Consider the following 19,290-nt stretch of genomic DNA (forward strand, 5'->3'; position numbering starts at 1 on the left):
ACCTGGTTTAAAAAAAACAATTAACCAAAAACCTGGTTTAAAAAAAAACAATTAACCAAAAACCTGGTTTAAAAAAAACAAATTAACCAAAAACCTGGTTTAAAAAAAAACAATTAACCAAAAACCTGGTTTAAAAAAAAACAATTAACCAAAAACCTGGTTTAAAAAAAAAAAAAACAATTAACCGATTAAAAAACCTGGTTTAAAAAAAAAAAACAATTAACCAAAAACCTGGTTTAAAAAAACAATTAACCCGATTAACCAAAAACCTGGTTTTTAACCAAAAAAAAAAAAACAATTAACCAAAAACCTGGTTTAAAAAAACAATTAAAAAAACCTGGATTAACCTGGTTTAAAAAAAACTCAACCCAATTAACCAAAAACCTGGTTTAAAAAAAAAACGATTAACCAAAAACTCACCACACAACACCTCTCCCCTATTTGACCTAAATATTGTGTGTATATACAGTCATGGCCAAACGTTTTGAGAATGACACAAATATTAATTTTCACAAAGTCTGCTGCCTCAGTTTGTATTATGGCAATTTGCATATACTCCAGAATGTTATGAAGAGTGATCAGATTAATTACAGTTAATTGCAAATTCCCTCTTTGCATGCAAATTTACTGAATCCCCCAAAAAACATTTCCACTGCATTTCAGCCCTGCCACAAAAGGACCAGCTGACATCATGTCAGTGATTCTCTTGTTAGCTTCTTGTTAGCGGGATCATTTTCGTCAGTAACCGCTGAATAGCATAGCGCCACAGTCAAATAATATTACAAAAAAATATTCATAGTCATGAAATCAAAAGTGCAATATTGCAAAACACAATTTAGCCTTTTGTTAATCCACCTGTCCTCTCAGATTTTGAAATTATGCTTTACAGCGAAAGCAATCCAAGCATATGTGTAAGTTTATCGATAGCATAACATAACATTATGTACACTAAGCATTTAGTAGCTAGGTCACGAAAATCAGAAAAGCAATCAAATTAATCGTTTACCTTTGATGATCTTCGGATGTTTTCACTCACGAGACTCCCAGTTACACAACAAATGTTTCTTTTGTTCCATAAAGATTATATTTATACCCAAAATACCTCCGTTTGTTTGCTCCGTTATGTTCAGAAATCGACAGGAAAGAGCGGTCACGACAACGCAGACGTATATTCCAAATAATATCCATAATGTCCACAGAAACATGTCAAACGTTTTTTATAATCAATCCTCAGGTTGTTTTTAAAATATATATTTGACAATATATCAACCGGGTGTGTATTTTTTTCCAAAAACACCGGGAGAAACAATGGTCGCTTTACTCTGTAGCGCAAAACTCACTCTGAGAGCTCCCACCTATCCACTTACTCAATGTGATCTTTCACGCTCATTTTTCAAAATAAAAGCCTAAAAATATGTCTAAAGACTGTTGACATCTTAGGGAAGTCATTGGAAAAGGTTGATATCCCTTTAAATGGAGGATAGGCATGCATAGGAACAGAGAGGTTTCAAAATAAGAGGCACTTCCTGATTGGATTTTCCTCAGGTTTTCTCCTGCAATATCAGTTCTGTTATACTCACAGACAACATTTTTACAGTTTTGGAAACTTTAGAGTGTTTTCTATCCTAATCTGACAATTATATGCATATTCTAGTTTCTGGGGCTGACAAATAGGCAGTTTCAAATGGGTACGTTTTTTAGCCAAAAACTAAAATACTGCCCCCTACACGCAAAAGGTTAACACAAGGACAATTTTGCCTAAGAACACAGCCATGAATAAAGAATGGTACCAACACATCCTCCGAGAGCAACTTCTCCCAACCATCCAGGAACAGTTTGGTGACGAACAATGCCTTTTCCAGCATGATGGAGCACCTTGCCATAAGGAAAACGTGGGGTGCATTTGGGTGCATGGCCAGGAATCTCCCCAGACCTTAATCCCATTGAGAACTTGTGGTCAATCCTCAAGAAGTGGGTGGACAAACAAAACCCCACAAATTCTGACAAACTCCAATCATTGATTATGCAAGAATGGGCTGCCATCAGTCCGGATGTGGCCCAGAAGTTAATTGACAGCATGCCAGGGTGGATTGCAGAGGTCTTGAAAAGAAGGGTCAACACTGCAAATACTGTATTGACTCTGCATCAACTTCATGTAATTGTCAATAAAAGCCCTTGACACTTGTGAAATGCTTGTAATTATACCTCAGTATTCCATAGTAACATCTGACAAAAAATATCTAAAGACACTGAAGCAGCAAACTTTGTGGAAATTAATATTTGTGTAATTCTCAAAACTTTTGGTCACGACTGTACTGATATGTAGGCTGTGTGTGACATTGTAAATCTATGTTGTTCTGTCCTTGAGCTGTTCTTGTCTATTAATGTTCTATGTCCTGTTTTGTGTGTACCCCAGAGGAAGAGTAGCTGCTGCTTTCGCAACAGCTAATGGGGATCCTAATCAAATCAAAACCAAGTGTGTATACATGTGTATATCTGGATACAGTGACGTGTGTGTGTGTGTGTGTGTGTGTGTGTGTGTGTGTGTGTGTGTGTGTGTGTGTGTGTGTGTGTGTGTGTGTGTGTGTGTGTGTGTGTGTGTGTGTGTGTGTTAGTGCTGAGAAAATGTCAGTTATTTTTGCAGGTTTTAAAACCACTAATTGACCGACGTCGGTTCAATTGTTTGAATTCCATCTCCTTCAATTATTTTCCTTTGAGCTCAATGCGCACATTGCGTAGTTTCTCTAAAAATAAATCAGATCAAGCCCAAACTGTGCGATGTAGTAAGGAGTTGTAGTGTCCGAAAGCTCAAAATTTGACAGAGTGCCAAAAACGTTGTAATTAACTACGATGGCCATAATCTGTTGTGTGGTATGTTTATTTTACACCTGCAACGTTAGTTTAGTAGCGGGAGAGAAGAGAAGAAAGCTCAATGGAGAGGCATAGAAAGCAGTTGCTTCGCGAGGTACCTGAAAATACATGATCTAAGTGATTGATAGTTTGTATTCAGCAGTCATAAAAATATGCCTTATTTCCTTTGAAGAACTACTAAAATAGTGATTTTGTCAGACAGCATAGACAGCAGCTCTATAGAGATGAGATGATGACATGAAATGAAATAATGAAGTCATCAAATAAAACAAATGTAATATACACAACAACTGAAATACTGAGTTAAAGTAATGTGAATAAATGATGGTTAATAAATCATAGACAGTAATGGACAGTCACTACCATCATGGGACTTGTATTAATTGTTTTATTCAGTGTTGTTACAGCATCCAACCCACATAATGCATAGTGCATTTAATGTAAAAAATATATATATATTCTAAACCGAAATCCATTATATTTAAAAAAAATAATTTAAATGAAACTGAACCGACCACTAAAAGCACAAATCGTTCAGCACTAGTGTGTGTGTGTCTGTGTGCGAGTGTGTGTAACACTGTCACCTAGGAGAAACATACTACTTGTACTATTCACTCAGTATACACTGTGTGGACAAAACATTAGGAACACCTGCTCTTTCTATGACAGACTGACCAGGTGAATCCTAGTGAAAGCTATGATCCCTTATTGATGTCACCTGTTAAATCCACCAATCAGTGTAGATGAAGGTAAAGAGACAGGTTAAAGAAGGATTTTTAAGCATTAAGACAACTGAGACATGGATTGTGTATGTGTGCCATTCAGAGGGTGAATGGACAAGACAAAATATTTAATTGCCTTGTAATGGGGTATGGTAGTAGGTGCCAGGCACACCAGTTTGAGTGTTCCAAGAACTGCAACGCTGCTGAGTTTTTCATGCTCAACAGTTTCCCGTGTGTATCAAGGATGGTCCTCCACCCAAAGGACATCCAGCCAACTTGGCACAACTGTGGGAAGCATTGGAGTCAACATGGGCCATAGGCCGACACCTTATGATCAAATCAAGTGTTCTTAATGTTTTATTACACTCAGTGTATATCATCTCTGTATGTGTGATTGGTTCTCACAACTGCACAGCACATACTGTATATGATTGGATGCTGCTGTGTGAGGAGAGAGAGAGAGAGAGAGAGAGAGAGAGAGAGAGAGAGAGAGAGAGAGAGAGAGAGAGAGAGAGAGAGAGAGACAGACAGACAGACAGACAGACAGACAGACAGACAGACAGACAGACAGACAGACAGACAGACAGACAGACAGACAGACAACGAGAGAGAGCAAGAGAGACAGAGAGAGAGACAAAAAGAGACAGAGAGAGAGAGGCGGAAAGAGAGAGAAAGAGAGAGAGATGGAAATAGACAGTCACGACTCTTCATTCAGCCTCAGATGCTGCTCTGTTGCTTTGATGTGCACACACACACACACACACACCACAAAATCTCCTTCCTCTGATGACCTCACAGGATTAACAGAGTGCTACTTGTAATGCACAGTGTACACACACACACACACACACACACACACACACACACACACACACACACACACACACACACACACACACACACACACACACACACACACACACACACACACATCCCAAGGCCTCTCAATTTAGAGGTGGTTACCTCTCACTCAAATATAACCTCAAAGTTCTCTCTCTGAACCTCTCTCTCTCACTTTTATTTTTCTCTCTATTTCTGTTATTTTCCCATTAGTCATTCTCATTAGTCATCGCAGCATTACTTCACAGCAGGAGCCCTGTGTGTGTGTGTGTGTGTGTGTGTGTGTGTGTGTGTGTGTGTGTGTGTGTGTGTGTGTGTGTGTGTGTGTGTGTGTGTGTGTGTGTGTGTGTGTGTGTGTGTGTGTGTGTGTGTGTGTGTGTGTGTGTGTGTGTGTGTGTGTGTGTGTGTGTGTGTGTGTGTGTGTGTGTGTGTGTGTGTGTGTGTGAACTGTGACTATAGGACCTAGGCCTTCAGAGGGACAATAACTCTTCCAATACTCTTCCAATACGTTGTATATAAACCCCAACATCTAGAATATAACAGAAAACATAACATCCCTTAAAGCGCCCGACATTATATCCCCTGTAGCCAAGACCATTGTAGGTCTAGTGAAGGAGGAGCAGTGGTTTATGATGGCATTATGAATGAATCAAACAGGCCTGGCCGCGCTTCGGCCTGCTACACATACAGAACCGGCATGGACACGACAGGAGAGCCAAAAGCAGGCCATTCCCTCCAGTAGGCCCCATGAAATCATACCAATATAAAAGCACAACCATTTCATGTCCAAAAGGAAATTAACAAACCAGCTATTACTTCCCATTGCAAAAAAAATATTTTATCACATTCATCACACTAACCAGTGATCTAAAGTTTAAATGTAACAATGTTTCACAGTCATTATATTGCCAGCTGCAATAAAGAAAAACAGTGCCCTTCACCAGATAATGCTCATTGTAAACAGTTTAAAAGTTCATCTTGAAAAGGGTGATGCTAACAAATTAGCAACAACATTTCTCCTTGAAGTTGATAACAGCTTCTGCAGCCGTTGTCGCCATCGTCACACAAATACAACACAAGCTAGCTAACGTTGTCACAAAACTACAACACAAGCTAGCTAACGTTGTCACATGCTACAACACAAGCTAGCTAACGTTGTCACACAACTACAACACAAGCTAACTAACATTGTCACATGCTACAACACAGGCTAGCTAACATTGTCACATGCTACAACACAGGCTAGCTAACGTTGTCACATGCTACAACACAGGCTAGCTAATGTTAGGGAAAGAAAAGAGAAAGGGGGATACCTAGTCAGTTGTACAACTGACTGCGTTCAACTGAAATGTGTCTTCCAAATTTAACCAGACCCCGTTACTAGCGTCAGCGTGGGAAAACTACTGCTTGCGGACTGATTATTTTCTCTTGCGCTCTCTTCTTCTTTTTTCAAGGTTTCATGGCAGACTACAATCTATTAGTGTATTGCTGCCACATACTGTATTGGCTGTTATTGTATCAGACTTCTATTCTGTATTATGAATGAATTACCTCTTGCTCTCTCAGTAGTGATGACTAGGCCAGGGATGGGTAACTGGTGGCCCGCGGCCCCCTTTTTGTAGACCCGCGTACCAAAGTAAAAAATGTTTTAAAAAATCATGTTTTTTTACATAATTTAATTTATTTAGGAACTCAGTCGTTGAGAGTTAGAATAATAGAATACACAAGGTGCATTGTTTATTTTAAATCACTCAATTAGTGAACATTTAAAGTTTGGTCCACTACTATTACATTAAACTACTATCAATTTGTTTTTTTGGGGGGGGGGGTAAGTTAGTCTAGGGGCCAGCTATCTAAACTTGTAGTAAGCATGGTTGAATTACCATCCGGGGTGGGACCCATCGATCATCAGTTATCATTTTAACAACTACACATTTCTCTCTCCGCCCCATGGCAAAATTTGTAGAATTGCATGAAATTAGTTCAATCTTATCTCTACTCCATGGCAAAATGTATTCCATTGCAGGACAATTGCTTTAAAACTGCAACATTTTCTCTATAACCCATAGTAAAATGTGCAGATTATTTTTGTAAATGTTCGCTGTCATGAGGGGGGCTACTAAAATGTTTTCCTTGCAAGGTGGGGAGCTGGGGGGGGTGCGCAGACCCATGAACCACTGTGGCCCCTCATGATGATCAAGTCAAAATGTGATTGGTTCATTCCACTGTCACTCCAAATTTCTGCTCTAATACAGTTGAATGGCAGAGGCCTTCTGTCCAGCTTCTGAAGGCCTAGCTAATGGCTGGCTGAGCTAACTAGATTTTTCTACCCTGATTTTATAAAAAATGTTCTATTCAGTATCAACCCTTCTCTTTCCAACACAAAATGAAGAGATGAAATCAGAAAATTATTACAATTATTGTAAAGATGAAATAGAAATTAAAATGAAATGTAATAAATAAATGTATACTTTTATATCCTTAGGCCTAGAAGGCCCTGCCGGTTCCCCTGTGTGTGTGTGTGTGTGTGTGTGTGTGTGTGTGTGTGTGTGTGTGTGTGTGTGTGTGTGTGTGTGTGTGTGTGTGTGTGTGTGTGTGTGTGTGTGTGTGTGTGTGTGTGTGTGTGTGTGTGTGTGTGTGTGTGAATACCTGCATGTGTAATTGCAGAACTGAGTCAATGTGAGAGAAGGGGAGAGACAGAAATGGAGAGAAAGAGAAAGCGATAAGGAGAGAGATTGAGAGCGTGTGATAAGGATAGAGAGAGGGAGAGTGTGATAAGGAGAGAGAGAGGGAGAGAAAAGAGAGAGAGAGACCACATGACTAACAACATTCGACACTTTATGGAACACAAAGCCTTCACTATCTCATCTTGGAATATCCAAGGCTTGAGGTCATCTGCCTTTGTCCTAAAGAGCAGGAACCTGGACTTCACCAAAGAAATCAGAAATACAGACATTGTCATTCTACAAGAAACATGGTATAGAGGAGATGGACCCACTGGTTTCCCTCTAGGTTATAGGTTACAGAGGGCTGGTAGTCCCATTCACGAAACGAGCAGGTGTGAAACAGGGAAGAGACTCAGGGGGTATGCTAATTTGGTATAGTGCAAACTCACTCTATTAAATCAATCAAAACAGGAACATTTGACATTTGGTTAGAATTATATATATTTCATCTCAACAAAGAAAAATTACCTCCTGTGTGCTACCCACTAGAATTGGGACTCCTATGTACACTTATAGCTCATCTCTTGGCAGTAGTACTGTGGACTACTTTATCATTGACCTCAACCCAGAGTCTGTCAGAGTGTTCACAGTCAGCCCACTGACACCCCGATCAGATCACAGCAAAATCACAGTCTACTTTTTATTACATTTTTATTTTATTTCACCTTTATTTAACCAGGTAGACTAGTTGAGAACACCTTTATTTAACCAGGTAGGCTAGTTGAGAACACCTTTATTTAACCAGGTAGGCTAGTTGAGAACACCTTTATTTAACCAGGTAGGCTAGTTAAGAACACCTTTATTTAACCAGGTAGGCTAGTTGAGAACACCTTTATTTAACCAGGTAGGCTAGTTGAGAACACCTTTATTTAACCAGGTAGGCTAGTTGAGAACACCTTTATTTAACCAGGTAGGCTAGTTGAGAACACCTTTATTTAACCAGGTAGGCTAGTTGAGAACACCTTTATTTAACCAGGTAGGCTAGTTGAGAACACCTTTATTTAACCAGGTAGGCTAGTTGAGAACACCTTTATTTAACCAGGTAGGCTAGTTGAGAACACCTTTATTTAACCAGGTAGGCTAGTTGAGAACACCTTTATTTAACCAGGTAGGCTAGTTGAGAACACCTTTATTTAACCAGGTAGGCTAGTTGAGAACACCTTTATTTAACCAGGTAGGCTAGTTGAGAACACCTTTATTTAACCAGGTAGGCTAGTTGAGAACACCTTTATTTAACCAGGTAGGCCAGTTGAGAACACCTTTATTTAACCAGGTAGGCCAGTTGAGAACACCTTTATTTAACCAGGTAGGCCAGTTGAGAACACCTTTATTTAACCAGGTAGACTAGTTGAGAACACCTTTATTTAACCAGGTAGACTAGTTGAGAACACCTTTATTTAACCAGGTAGGCTAGTTGAGAACACCTTTATTTAACCAGGTAGGCTAGTTGAGAACACCTTTATTTAACAAGGTAGGCTAGTTGAGAACACCTTTATTTAACCAGGTAGGCTAGTTGAGAACACCTTTATTTAACCAGGTAGGCCAGTTGAGAACACCTTTATTTAACCAGGTTGGCTAGTTGAGAACACCTTTATTTAACCAGGTAGGCTAGTTGAGAACACCTTTATTTAACCAGGTAGGCTAGTTGAGAACACCTTTATTTAACCAGGTAGGCTAGTTGAGAACACCTTTATTTAACCAGGTAGGCTAGTTGAGAACACCTTGATTTAACCAGGTAGGCTAGTTGAGAACAAGTTCTCATTTGCAACTGCGACCTGGCCAAGATAAAGCATAGCAATTCGACACATACAACAACACAGAGTTACACATGGAATAAACAAAACATAGTCAATAATAAAGTAGAACAGAAGAAAACAGAAAGTCTATATACAGTGTGTGCAAATGAGGTAAGATAAGGGAGTAAAGGCAATAAATAGGCCATGGTGGCGAAGTAATTACAATATAGAAATTAAACACTGGAATGGTAGATGTGTAGGAGATGAATGTGCAAGTAGAGATACTGGTGTGCAAAGGAGCAAGATAAATAAATAAATACAGTATGGGGATGAGGTAGGTAGATAGATGGGCTATGTGCAGGTGCAGTGATCTGTGAGCTGCTCTGACAGCTGTCAGAGGCTTTGCCAGTCCAGACTTTTCAGCTCTTACAGAACATCAGCTGACTGGATTTGGGAGAAGCAGAAATGGAGAAGGCTTGGGCGAGTTGCTGTGGGGGGTGCAGTGCTGTTGACCGGGGTAGGGGCAGAGAATCCCAGTGGAGAAAGAGGAACCGACCAGGCAGAGACAGCAAGGGTGGTTCGTTGCTCCAGTGCCTTTCCGTTCACCTTCACACTCCTGGGCCAGACTACATTCAATCATAGTACCTACTGAATAGATGAGTCTTCAATAAAGACTTAAAGGTTGAGACCGAGTCCGCGTCTCTCACATGGGTAGGCAGACCATTCCATAAAAATGGAGCTCTATAGGAGAAAGCCCTGCCTGAGATTCTCGGGACAATTAGGAGGCCTGCGTCTTGTGACTGTAGCATACAGTGGGGCAAAAAAGTATTTAGTCAGCCACCAATTGTGCAAGTTCTCCCACTTAAAAAGATGAGAGAGGCCTGTAATTTTCATCATAGGTACCCTTCAACTATGACATACAAAATGAGAAAAGAAAATCCAGAAAATCACATTGTAGAATTTTTTATGAATTTATTTGCAAATTATGGTGGAAAATAAGTATTTGGTCAATAACAAAAGTTTATCTCAATACTTTGTTATATACCCTTTGTTGGCAATGACAGAGGTCAAACGTTTTCTTTAAGTCTTCACAAGGTTTTCACACACTGTTGCTGGTATTTTGGCCCATTCCTCCATGCAGATCTCCTCTAGAGCAGTGATGTTTTGGGGCTGTTGCTGGGCAACACGGACTTTCAACTCGCTCCAAAAATGTTCTATGGGGTTGAGATCTGGAGACTGGCTAGGACACTCCAGGACGAAGCCATTCCTTCGTTGCCCGGGCGGTGTGTTTGGGATCATTGTCATGCTGAAAGACCCAGCCACGTTTCATCTTCAATGCCCTTGCTGATGGAAGCAGGTTTTCACTCAAAATCTCACGATACATGGCCCCATTCATTCTTTCCTTTACACGGATCAGTCGTCCTGGTCCCTTTGCAGAAAAACAGCCCCAAATCATGATGATCCCCAGATCGAGGGAGATTATCAGTGGTCTTGTATGTCTTCCATTTCCTAATAATTGCTCCCACAGTTGATTTCTTCAAACCAAGCTGCTTACCTATTGCAGAGTCAGTCTTCCCAGCCTGGTGCAGGTCTACAATTTTGTTTCTGGTGTCCTTTGACAGCTCTTTGGTCTTGGCCATAGTGGAGTTTGGAGTGTGACTGTTTGAGGTTGTGGACAGGTGTCTTTTATACTGACAACGAGTTCAAACAGGTGCCATTAATACAGGTAACGAGTGGAGGACAGAGGAGACTCTTAAAGAAGAAGTTACAGGTCTGTGAGAGCCAGAAATCTTGCTTGTTTGTATGTGTAGGTATGTACGGCAGGACCAAATCGGAAAGATAGGTAGGAGCAAGTTCATGTAATGCTTTGTAGGTTAGCAGTAAAACCTTGAAATCAGCCCTTGCGTTAACAGGAAGCCAGTGTAGAGAGGCTAGCACTGGAGTAATATGATCACATTCTTTGGTTCTAGTCAAGATCCTAGCAGCCGTGTTTAGCACTAACTTAAGTTGTGTAGTGTAGTGGTGTAGTGTGGGGTGGTGACACCAAGAGAGAGCGAGAGTGACACAGAGGGAAGTCTCTGAGCATAATAGGGACATTTATCATGCACTAAAGAATATGAACACACACACACACACACCCAGTTTACTGTTTCCGTTTACTCTCTGGGTCTGTGTGAACATACATTCTCCTGAGTCATCTCTGTTTTGTTGTTTTCAGTCTACTTCTCTCATGAATAAGACATTATGCTTGTGTTGTTTCCTTATTGGTATGCTGATGTTTCTCCCTCTCACCACAAACGTCTTCACCCCCCCATCTCTCTTTCTACCCTTCGCCTCCTGCTGGACGTGACCTGTAAGATCCCAGTGAGACACCAGACACATTGTATTTGTTGTTGTTGTTGTTATATGTGTCTCAATAAAGCATTAGAATAGTTGCAGGTTGATCGTTCACTCATGAAAGCAGACAGACTCTATTACTGCATCAGTTTTACTGTCTCTCTTTCTCTGCTTCCTCCAAGAGTCCCACAAACATTAGAGCTCATCTGCCTAGTTTTACAATCATGTGCTGAGATGAGCTGGGCTGAGTAGGAATTTACAGTGTGTGTTTTAAGTGCCTAACCGTCGCTAATTACCAATCAAATAACCGTTAAATCGAAATATCTTTCATGTGCTCGCAACCTCAAAATGTTTCCCTTCACCAAGCTATTTATCCAGGAGCTCTGCCAGGAGTGTGTGTGTTTTATATTCTTTATTGCATGATAAATGTCCCTGTTATGCTCAGAGAGACTCTCTCTCTATCTTGCTGTCACACACACTTAAATGTAGACTTCGCTATACCTCTTCCTCTGAAGGTTCTTCAGACAGGAGCAATTATACTCACTAACCCCCATCTTCTTCTCTCTCTCTCTCTCTCTCTCTCTCTCTCTCTCTCTCTCTCTCTCTCTCTCTCTCTCGCTCTCTCTCTTCCCCCTCTCCCTCTCTGTCTGTCTCTCTCTTCCCCCTCTCTTTTCCGCTCCCCCCTCTCTCCCCCCTCTCTCTCTCTCTCTCTCTCTCTCTCTCTCTCTCTCTCTCTCTCTCTCTCATCCCCCTCTCTCTCTCATCCCCCTCTCTCTTCCCTCTCTCTCTCTTCCCCTCTCTCTCTCTTTATCTCTCTCGCTCTCTCTCTTCCCCCCTCTCCCTCTCTGGCTGTCTCTCTCTTCCCCCTCTCTTTTTCCCCCCCCCTCTCTCCCCCTCTCTCCCCCTCTCCCCCTCTCCCCCCCCTCTCTCTCTCTCTCTCTCTCTCTCTCTCTCTCTCTCTCTCTCTCTCTCTCTATCTCTCGTTCCCCCTCTCTCTCTCTCACCCTCCCTCTCTTTCTCTTCCCTCTCTCTCTCTTCCCCTCTCTCTCTCTCTCTCTCTCTCTCTCTCTCTCTCTCGTCCCCCCTCTCTCTCTCTCATCCTCCCTCTCTCTCTCTTCCCCTCTCTCTCTTTATCTCTCTCGCTCTCTCTCTTCCCCCCTCTCCCTCTCTGGCTGTCTCTCTCTTTCCCCTCTCTTTTTCCACTCTCTATTTCTCCCTTACTCTCTTCCCCCTCTCTCTCTCTCCCTCTCTCTCTTCCCCCCTCTTAGTCACAGTGGTGAGGTATTCTGCCACTGTGTACTCTCTGTTTAGGGCCAAATAGCATTTCACGTTGCTCTGTTTTTGGTAAATTCTTTCCGATGTGTCAAGTAATTATCTTTTTGTTTTCTTATGATTTGGTTGGGTCTAATTGTGTGGCTGTCCTGGGGATCTGTGGGGTCTGTTTGTGTTTGTGAACAGTGCACCGCAACCAGCTTGCTTAGGGGACTCTTCTCTAGGTTAATCTCTCTGTAGGTGATGGCTTTTTTTATGGAAGGTTTGGTGGTTGTAGAATTTATTTGGTGTTTTACGTACACAGGGGAGGTTTTTGCAGAATTCTGCATTCCAAGAGTGTGCAAGGCTGTCATCAAGGCAATGGGTGGGTTATTTGAGGAAGAATATTTTGATTTGTTTAACACTATTTTGGTTACTATTGTACATGATTCCATATGTGTTATTTCATAGTTTTGATGTCTTCACTATTATTCTACATGGTAGACAATAGTAAAAATAAAGAAAAACCCTTGAATGAGTAGGTGTGTCCAAACTTTTGACTGGTACTGTATATGTTGAACAGGGTGGGGTTCAAGCTGCATCCCTCATGCCAAATTGAGTCAAAATATTCTAAATATTCTAAATATTCTAAATATTCTAAATATTCTAAATATTGGGGAAGATGCCAGAGCTGAGGATGACGTTAAAGAGTTTAAGTAGAGCCAATTGGAATGTGTGGTCTATATATTTTATCATTTAATTTAGGATACCATCCAACACTGCATGCCTTTTTGGGTTGGAGGGTTTGTATTTTGTCCTGTAGTTCATTCAATGTAATTGGAGAATCCAGTGGGTTCTGGTAGTCTTTAAAAGCAGATACTAAGATTTGTAATTGATCATGTATATGTTTTTGCTGTTTGTTCTTTGTTATAGAGCCAAAAAGGAAGGAGAAGTGTTTTATCCGTACATCTCCGTTTTGGATAGACAACTCTTCCTGTTGTTTTTTGTTTAGTGTGTTCAAATTGTCTGCAGTTCCTTTGGCTTTGATGCCTCATGATTGAGTATTACTCTGTTTAAGTAGACTGTGATTTTGCGGTGATCTGATCGGGGTGTCAGTGGGCTGACTGTGAACTCTCTGAGAGACTCTGGGGTTGAAGTCAGTGATAAAGTAATCCACAGTACTACTGCCAAGGGATGATCTGTATGTGTACCTACCATAAGAGTCTCCTTGAAGCCTACCATTGACTAGGGGCAGACCCAGCGTGCAACAGAGCTGCAGGAGATGTGACCCGTTTTTGTTGCTTCTTTTGTCATAGTTGTGTCTCGGGGGTCATATGGGGGAGGGAATGCTGTCACCTCCAGGTAGATGTTTGTCCCCCTGTGTGCTGAGAGTGTCAGGTTCTTGTTCTGTCATTTAGGTCGCCACAGACTAGTACATGTCCCTGAATCTGGAAATGATTGATTTCCCCCTCCAGGATGGAGAAGCTGTCTTCATAAAAGTATGGAGATTCTAGTGGTGTAGGTAGCACACATGAGGACATTTTTCTCTGTTGAGATAATTAAATTATATTTTCCTTATTAATCGCTAGCCAGCAATTAATAATAAACAGCCAATTTTCCTGGTTTGACTAATTTAATAGAGTGGGTTAGGTCTGCTCTATACCAAATTAGCATACACCCTGAGCCGCTTCTCTGTTTCACACCTGGTAGTTTGGTGGGTGGGACTACCAGCTCTCTGTAACCTAGAGGGCAAACAGTGGGTCCATCTACTATGTACCATGTTTCTTGTAGGATGACAATGTCTGTATTCCAATTTCTCTGATGAAGTCTGGGTTCCTGCTCCTTAGTCCAAAGGCAGATTACCTCAGACCTTGTATATTCCAGGATCAGATAGTAAAAGCTTTGTGTTCCATAGTGGCTCTATTTCTCTCTCTCTCTCTGCCTGTGTGAGTGCCTGTGTGAGTGGGTGTGTGAGTGTGTGTGTGAGTGCGTGTGTGAGTCTGTGTGTGAGTGCCTGTGTGAGTGTCTGTGTGAGTGCCTGTAAGTGTCTGTGTGTGAGTGCCTGTGTGAGTCTGTGTGTGAGTGCCTGTGTGACTGCCTGTGTGAGTGCGTGCCAGTGTGTGTGAGCTTGAATTATTGGAATGGATTTTGTATCCTTAACAAATTACAGGCAGCCACGTCAAAATGATTACACCTGTGCGTGTGCTATGCGTGCCTAAACACACATGCTATAGCAGATGGTGATCAGATTAAATCTTCATAGCGTCAGCAGCGTGATGTACAGAGGCACACTGCCCAGAGATGGTCAACCACACACACATACACACACACAGGCTGGAGAGCTACAGTGGCAAGACAAAGTATGTGAACCCTTTGTAATTACCTGGATTTCTGCATAAATTTGACATAAAGTGTGATCTGATCTTCATCTAAGTCTCAACAACAAACACACACAGAGTGCTTATACTAATAACACAGTCATTATTGTATTTTTATTGTCTATATTGAACACATACAGTGGCTTGCGAAAGTATTCACCCCCTTTGGCATTTTTCTTATTTTGTTTTCTTTACAACCTGGAATTAAAATGGATTTCTGGAGGGTTGTATCATTTGATTTACACAACATGCCTACCACTTTGAAGATGCAAAATATTTTTGGGGTGAAACAAACCAGAAATAAGACCAAAAAAATGGAAAACTTGAGCATACATAACTATTCACCCCCTCAAAGTCAATACTTTGTAGAGCCATCTTTTGCAGCAATTACAGATGCAAGTCTCTTGGGGTATGTCTCTACAAGCGAATCATATCTAGCCACTGGGATTTTTGCCCATTCTTCAAGGAAAAACTGCTCCAGCTCATAAGTTGGATGGATTCCTCTGGTGTACAGCGATCTTTAAGTCATACCACAGATTCTCAATTGGATTGAGGTCTGGGCTTTGACTAGGCCATTCCAAGACATTTAAATGTTTCCCCTTAAACCACTCGAGTGTTGCTTTAGCAGTATGCTTAGGGTCATTGTCGTGCTGGAAGGTGAACCTCCTTCCCAGTCTCAAATCTCTGTATTTATAGCACCATCCATCATTCCTTCAATTCTGACCAGTTTCCCAGTCCCTGCTGATGAACAACATGGTGCCATCACCATGCATCAATGTGGGGATATTTTTCTCGGGGTGATGAGAGGTGTTGGTTTTGCACCAGACATAGTGTTTTTCTTGATGGCCAAAAAACTCAATTTTAGTCTCATCTGACCAGAGTATCTTCTTCCATAAGTTTGGGGAGTCCCTCACATGCCTTTTAGTGAACACCAAACTTGTTGGTTTATTTTTTTCTTTAAGCAAAGTCTTTTTTTCTGGCCAGTCTTCTCGTAAAGCCCAGCTCTGTGGAGTGTACTGCTTAAAGTGGTCCCATGGACTGATACTCCAATCTCCGCTGTGGAGCTTTGCAGCTCCTTCAGGGTTATCTTTGGTCTCTTTGTTGCCTCTCTAATTAATGCCCTCCTTACCTGGTCTGTGAGTTTAGGTGAGTTTATTCTTTCATTTTTTTTATAATGGATTTAGTGGATTTAATGGTGCTCCGTGGGATGTTCAAAGTTTCTGATATTTTTTTATAACCCAACCCTGATCTGTGCTTCTCCACAACTTTGTACCTGACCTGTTTGGAGAACTCCTTGGTCTTCATGTTGCCGCTTGTTTGGTGGTGCCCCTTGCTTAGTGGTGTTGCAGACTCTGGGGCCTTTCAGAACAGGTGTATATATACTGGGATCATGTGACAGATCATGTGACACTTAGATTGCACACAGCTGGACTTTATTTAACTAATCATGTGAGTTCTGAATATAATTGGTTGTACCAGATCTTATTTAGGGGTTTCATAGCAAAGAGGGTGAATACACATGCACACACCACTATTCTGTTTTTTTTTTTCTTTCTTTTTTCTTCATCAATTTGGACTGTTTTGTCCATTTCATGAAATCCAAATAAAAATCTATTTAAATGACAGGTTAGGTTTTAATGCAACAAAATAGGGGAAAAGCCAAGGGGCTGAATACTTTTGCAAGGCACCCTAATATAAACATTCACAGTGTAGATTGGGAAAATAATGTGAACCCATACGCTAATGACTTCTCCAAAAGCTCATTGGAGTCAGGAGTCAACTAACCTGGAGTTGAGATTGGAGATTTTAGTTAGAGCTGCCCCTCAAAATTTGAGTTTGCTTTTCACAAGAAGCATTGCCTGATGTGAACCATGCCTCGAACAAAAGAGATGTCAGAAGAGATTAAGAAGTGTTGCCTTGCATAAAGCTGGAAAGGGTTACAAAAGTATGTCTGAAAGTCAGTCTACGGCAAGACTAATTGTCTATAAATGGAGAAATTTCAGCACTGTTGCTACTCTGCCTAGGAGTGGCCCTCCTGCAAAGATGACTGCAAGAGCACAGCGCAGAATGCTCATTAAGGTTAAGAAGAATCCTAGAGTGTCAGATATAGACTCTGGAACATGCTCATTAAGGTTAAGAAGAATCCTAGAGTGTCAGATATAGACTCTGGAACATGCTCATTAAGGTTAAGAAGAATCCTAGTGTCAGATATAGACTCTGGAACATGCTCAATGAGGTTAAGAAGAATCCTAGTGTCAGATATAGACTCTGGAACATGCTCAATGATGTTAAGAAGAATCCTAGTGTCAGATATAGACTCTGGAACATGCTCATTAAGGTTAAGAAGAATCCTAGTGTCAGATATAGACTCTGGAACATGCTCAATGAGGTTAAGAAGAATCCTAGTGTCAGATATAGACTCTGGAACATGCTCAATGATGTTAAGAAGAATCCTAGTGTCTGATATAGACTCTGGAACATGCTCAATGATGTTAAGAAGAATCCTAGAGTCAGATATAGACTCTGGAACATGCTCAATGATGTTAAGAAGAATCCTAGTGTCAGATATAGACTCTGGAACATGTTCAATGATGTTAAGAAGAATCCTAGTGTCAGATATAGACTCTGGAACATGTTCAATGATGTTAAGAAGAATCCTAGTGTCAGATATAGACTCTGGAACATGTTCAATGATGTTAAGAAGAATCCTAGTGTCAGATATAGACTCTGGAACATGCTCAATGAGGTTAAGAAGAATCCTAGTGTCAGATATAGACTCTGGAACATGCTCAATGATGTTAAGAAGAATCCTAGTGTCAGATATAGACTCTGGAACATGCTCAATGATGTTAAGAAGAATCCTAGTGTCAGATATAGACTCTGGAACATGTTCAATGATGTTAAGAAGAATCCTAGTGTCAGATATAGACTCTGGAACATGTTCAATGATGTTAAGAAGAATCCTAGTGTCAGATATAGACTCTGGAACATGTTCAATGATGTTAAGAAGAATCCTAGTGTCAGATATAGACTCTGGAACATGTTCAATGATGTTAAGAAGAATCCTAGTGTCAGATATAGACTCTGGAACATGCTCAATGATGTTAAGAAGAATCCTAGTGTCAGATATAGACTCTGGAACATGCTCAATGATGTTAAGAAGAATCCTAGTGTCAGATATAGACTCTGGAACATGCTCAATGATGTTAAGAAGAATCCTAGTGTCAGATATAGACTCTGGAACATGCTCAATGATGTTAAGAAGAATCCTAGTGTCAGATATAGACTCTGGAACATGTTCAATGATGTTAAGAAGAATCCTAGTGTCAGATATAGACTCTGGAACATGCTCAATGATGTTAAGAAAAATCATAGAGTCAGATATAGACTCTGGAACATGCTCAATGATGTTAAGAAGAATCCTAGAGTCAGCCAAAGACTTACAGACATCTCTGGAACATGCTAACATTTCTGTTGATGAGTCTACAGTACATAAAACACTAAACCAGATTGGTGTCCATCGGAGGACACCATGGAAGAAATCACTGCTGTCCAAATAAAGTTTGCAAAAGAGCACCTGGGTGTTCCACAGCATTACTGGCAAAATATTCTGTGTACAGATGAAACTAAAGTTGTGTTGTTTGGAAGGAACACACAACACTATGTGTGGAGAAAAAAGGCACAGCACAGCACACCAACATCAAAACCTCATCTCAACTGTAAAGTATGGTGACGGGAGCATCATGGTTTGGGGCTGCTTTGCTGCCTCAGGGCCTGGACAGCTTGCTATCATGAATTCCCAAGTTTATCAAGACATTTTGCAGGAGAATGTAAGGCTATCTGTCCGCCAATTGAAGCTCAACAGAAGTTGTGTGATGCAACTGGACAACGACCCAAAACACAGAAGTAAATCAACAACAGCATGGCTTGAACATAAGAAAATACACCTTCTGGAGTGGCCCCGTCAGAATCCTGACCTCATCCTGGCATGACCTCAACAGAGCGGTTCACACCAGACATCCCAAGAATATTGTAGAACTGAAGCAGTTTTGTAAAGAGGAATGGTCCAAAATTCCTCTTGACCGTTGTGCAGGTCTGATCCGCAACTACAGAAAATGTTTGGTTGAGGTTATTGCTGTCAAAGTAGGGTCAACCTGTTATTAAATCCAAGGGTTCACATACTTTTCCAACCTGCACTGTGAGCGTTTACACGGTTTGTTCAATAAAGACATAAAAACATATAATTGTTTGTGTGTTATTCGTTTAAGCAGACTGTGTTTATTGTTGTGATTTAGATGAAGATCAGATAAAAAGCTATGACCAATTTATGCACAAATCCAAGTTTTTCTAAAAGGTCCATATACTTTTTTCTTCCCACTGTACATATTAACTGCTCATCTATCTATATCTATAACCACTAGTTTTGACT

At 40.8% G+C, this 19,290-nt stretch overlaps 1 protein-coding gene and 1 long non-coding RNA gene across 16 annotated transcripts in view; one reads left to right on the forward strand and one right to left on the reverse strand.

The window, feature by feature from the left end:
• The window catches only part of LOC127914993 (uncharacterized), a 971-nt gene extending 173 nt beyond the window's left edge, over nt 1-798 (reverse strand). The window contains exons 1-3 of one of the 2 annotated variants that reach the window (XR_008089754.1): nt 385-798; nt 95-156; nt 1-63 (exon numbers count right to left, since the gene is read on the reverse strand). The exon at nt 1-63 is cut by the window's left edge and continues 59 nt beyond it. This is a non-coding gene — a long non-coding RNA (uncharacterized LOC127914993). Of the gene's footprint in view, nt 157-384 lie in introns of both variants that reach the window. The other variant, XR_008089755.1, reaches the window with a different exon arrangement.
• Nucleotides 1-19,290, forward strand: part of LOC118366590 (peripheral plasma membrane protein CASK-like) — a 268,680-nt gene that overhangs the window by 58,743 nt on the left and 190,647 nt on the right. The gene's annotated exons all lie outside the window — the stretch shown is intronic.

Source organism: Oncorhynchus keta, chromosome 34, assembly GCF_023373465.1.
Source record: "Oncorhynchus keta strain PuntledgeMale-10-30-2019 chromosome 34, Oket_V2, whole genome shotgun sequence".
Taxonomy (NCBI): Eukaryota; Metazoa; Chordata; class Actinopteri; order Salmoniformes; family Salmonidae; genus Oncorhynchus; species Oncorhynchus keta.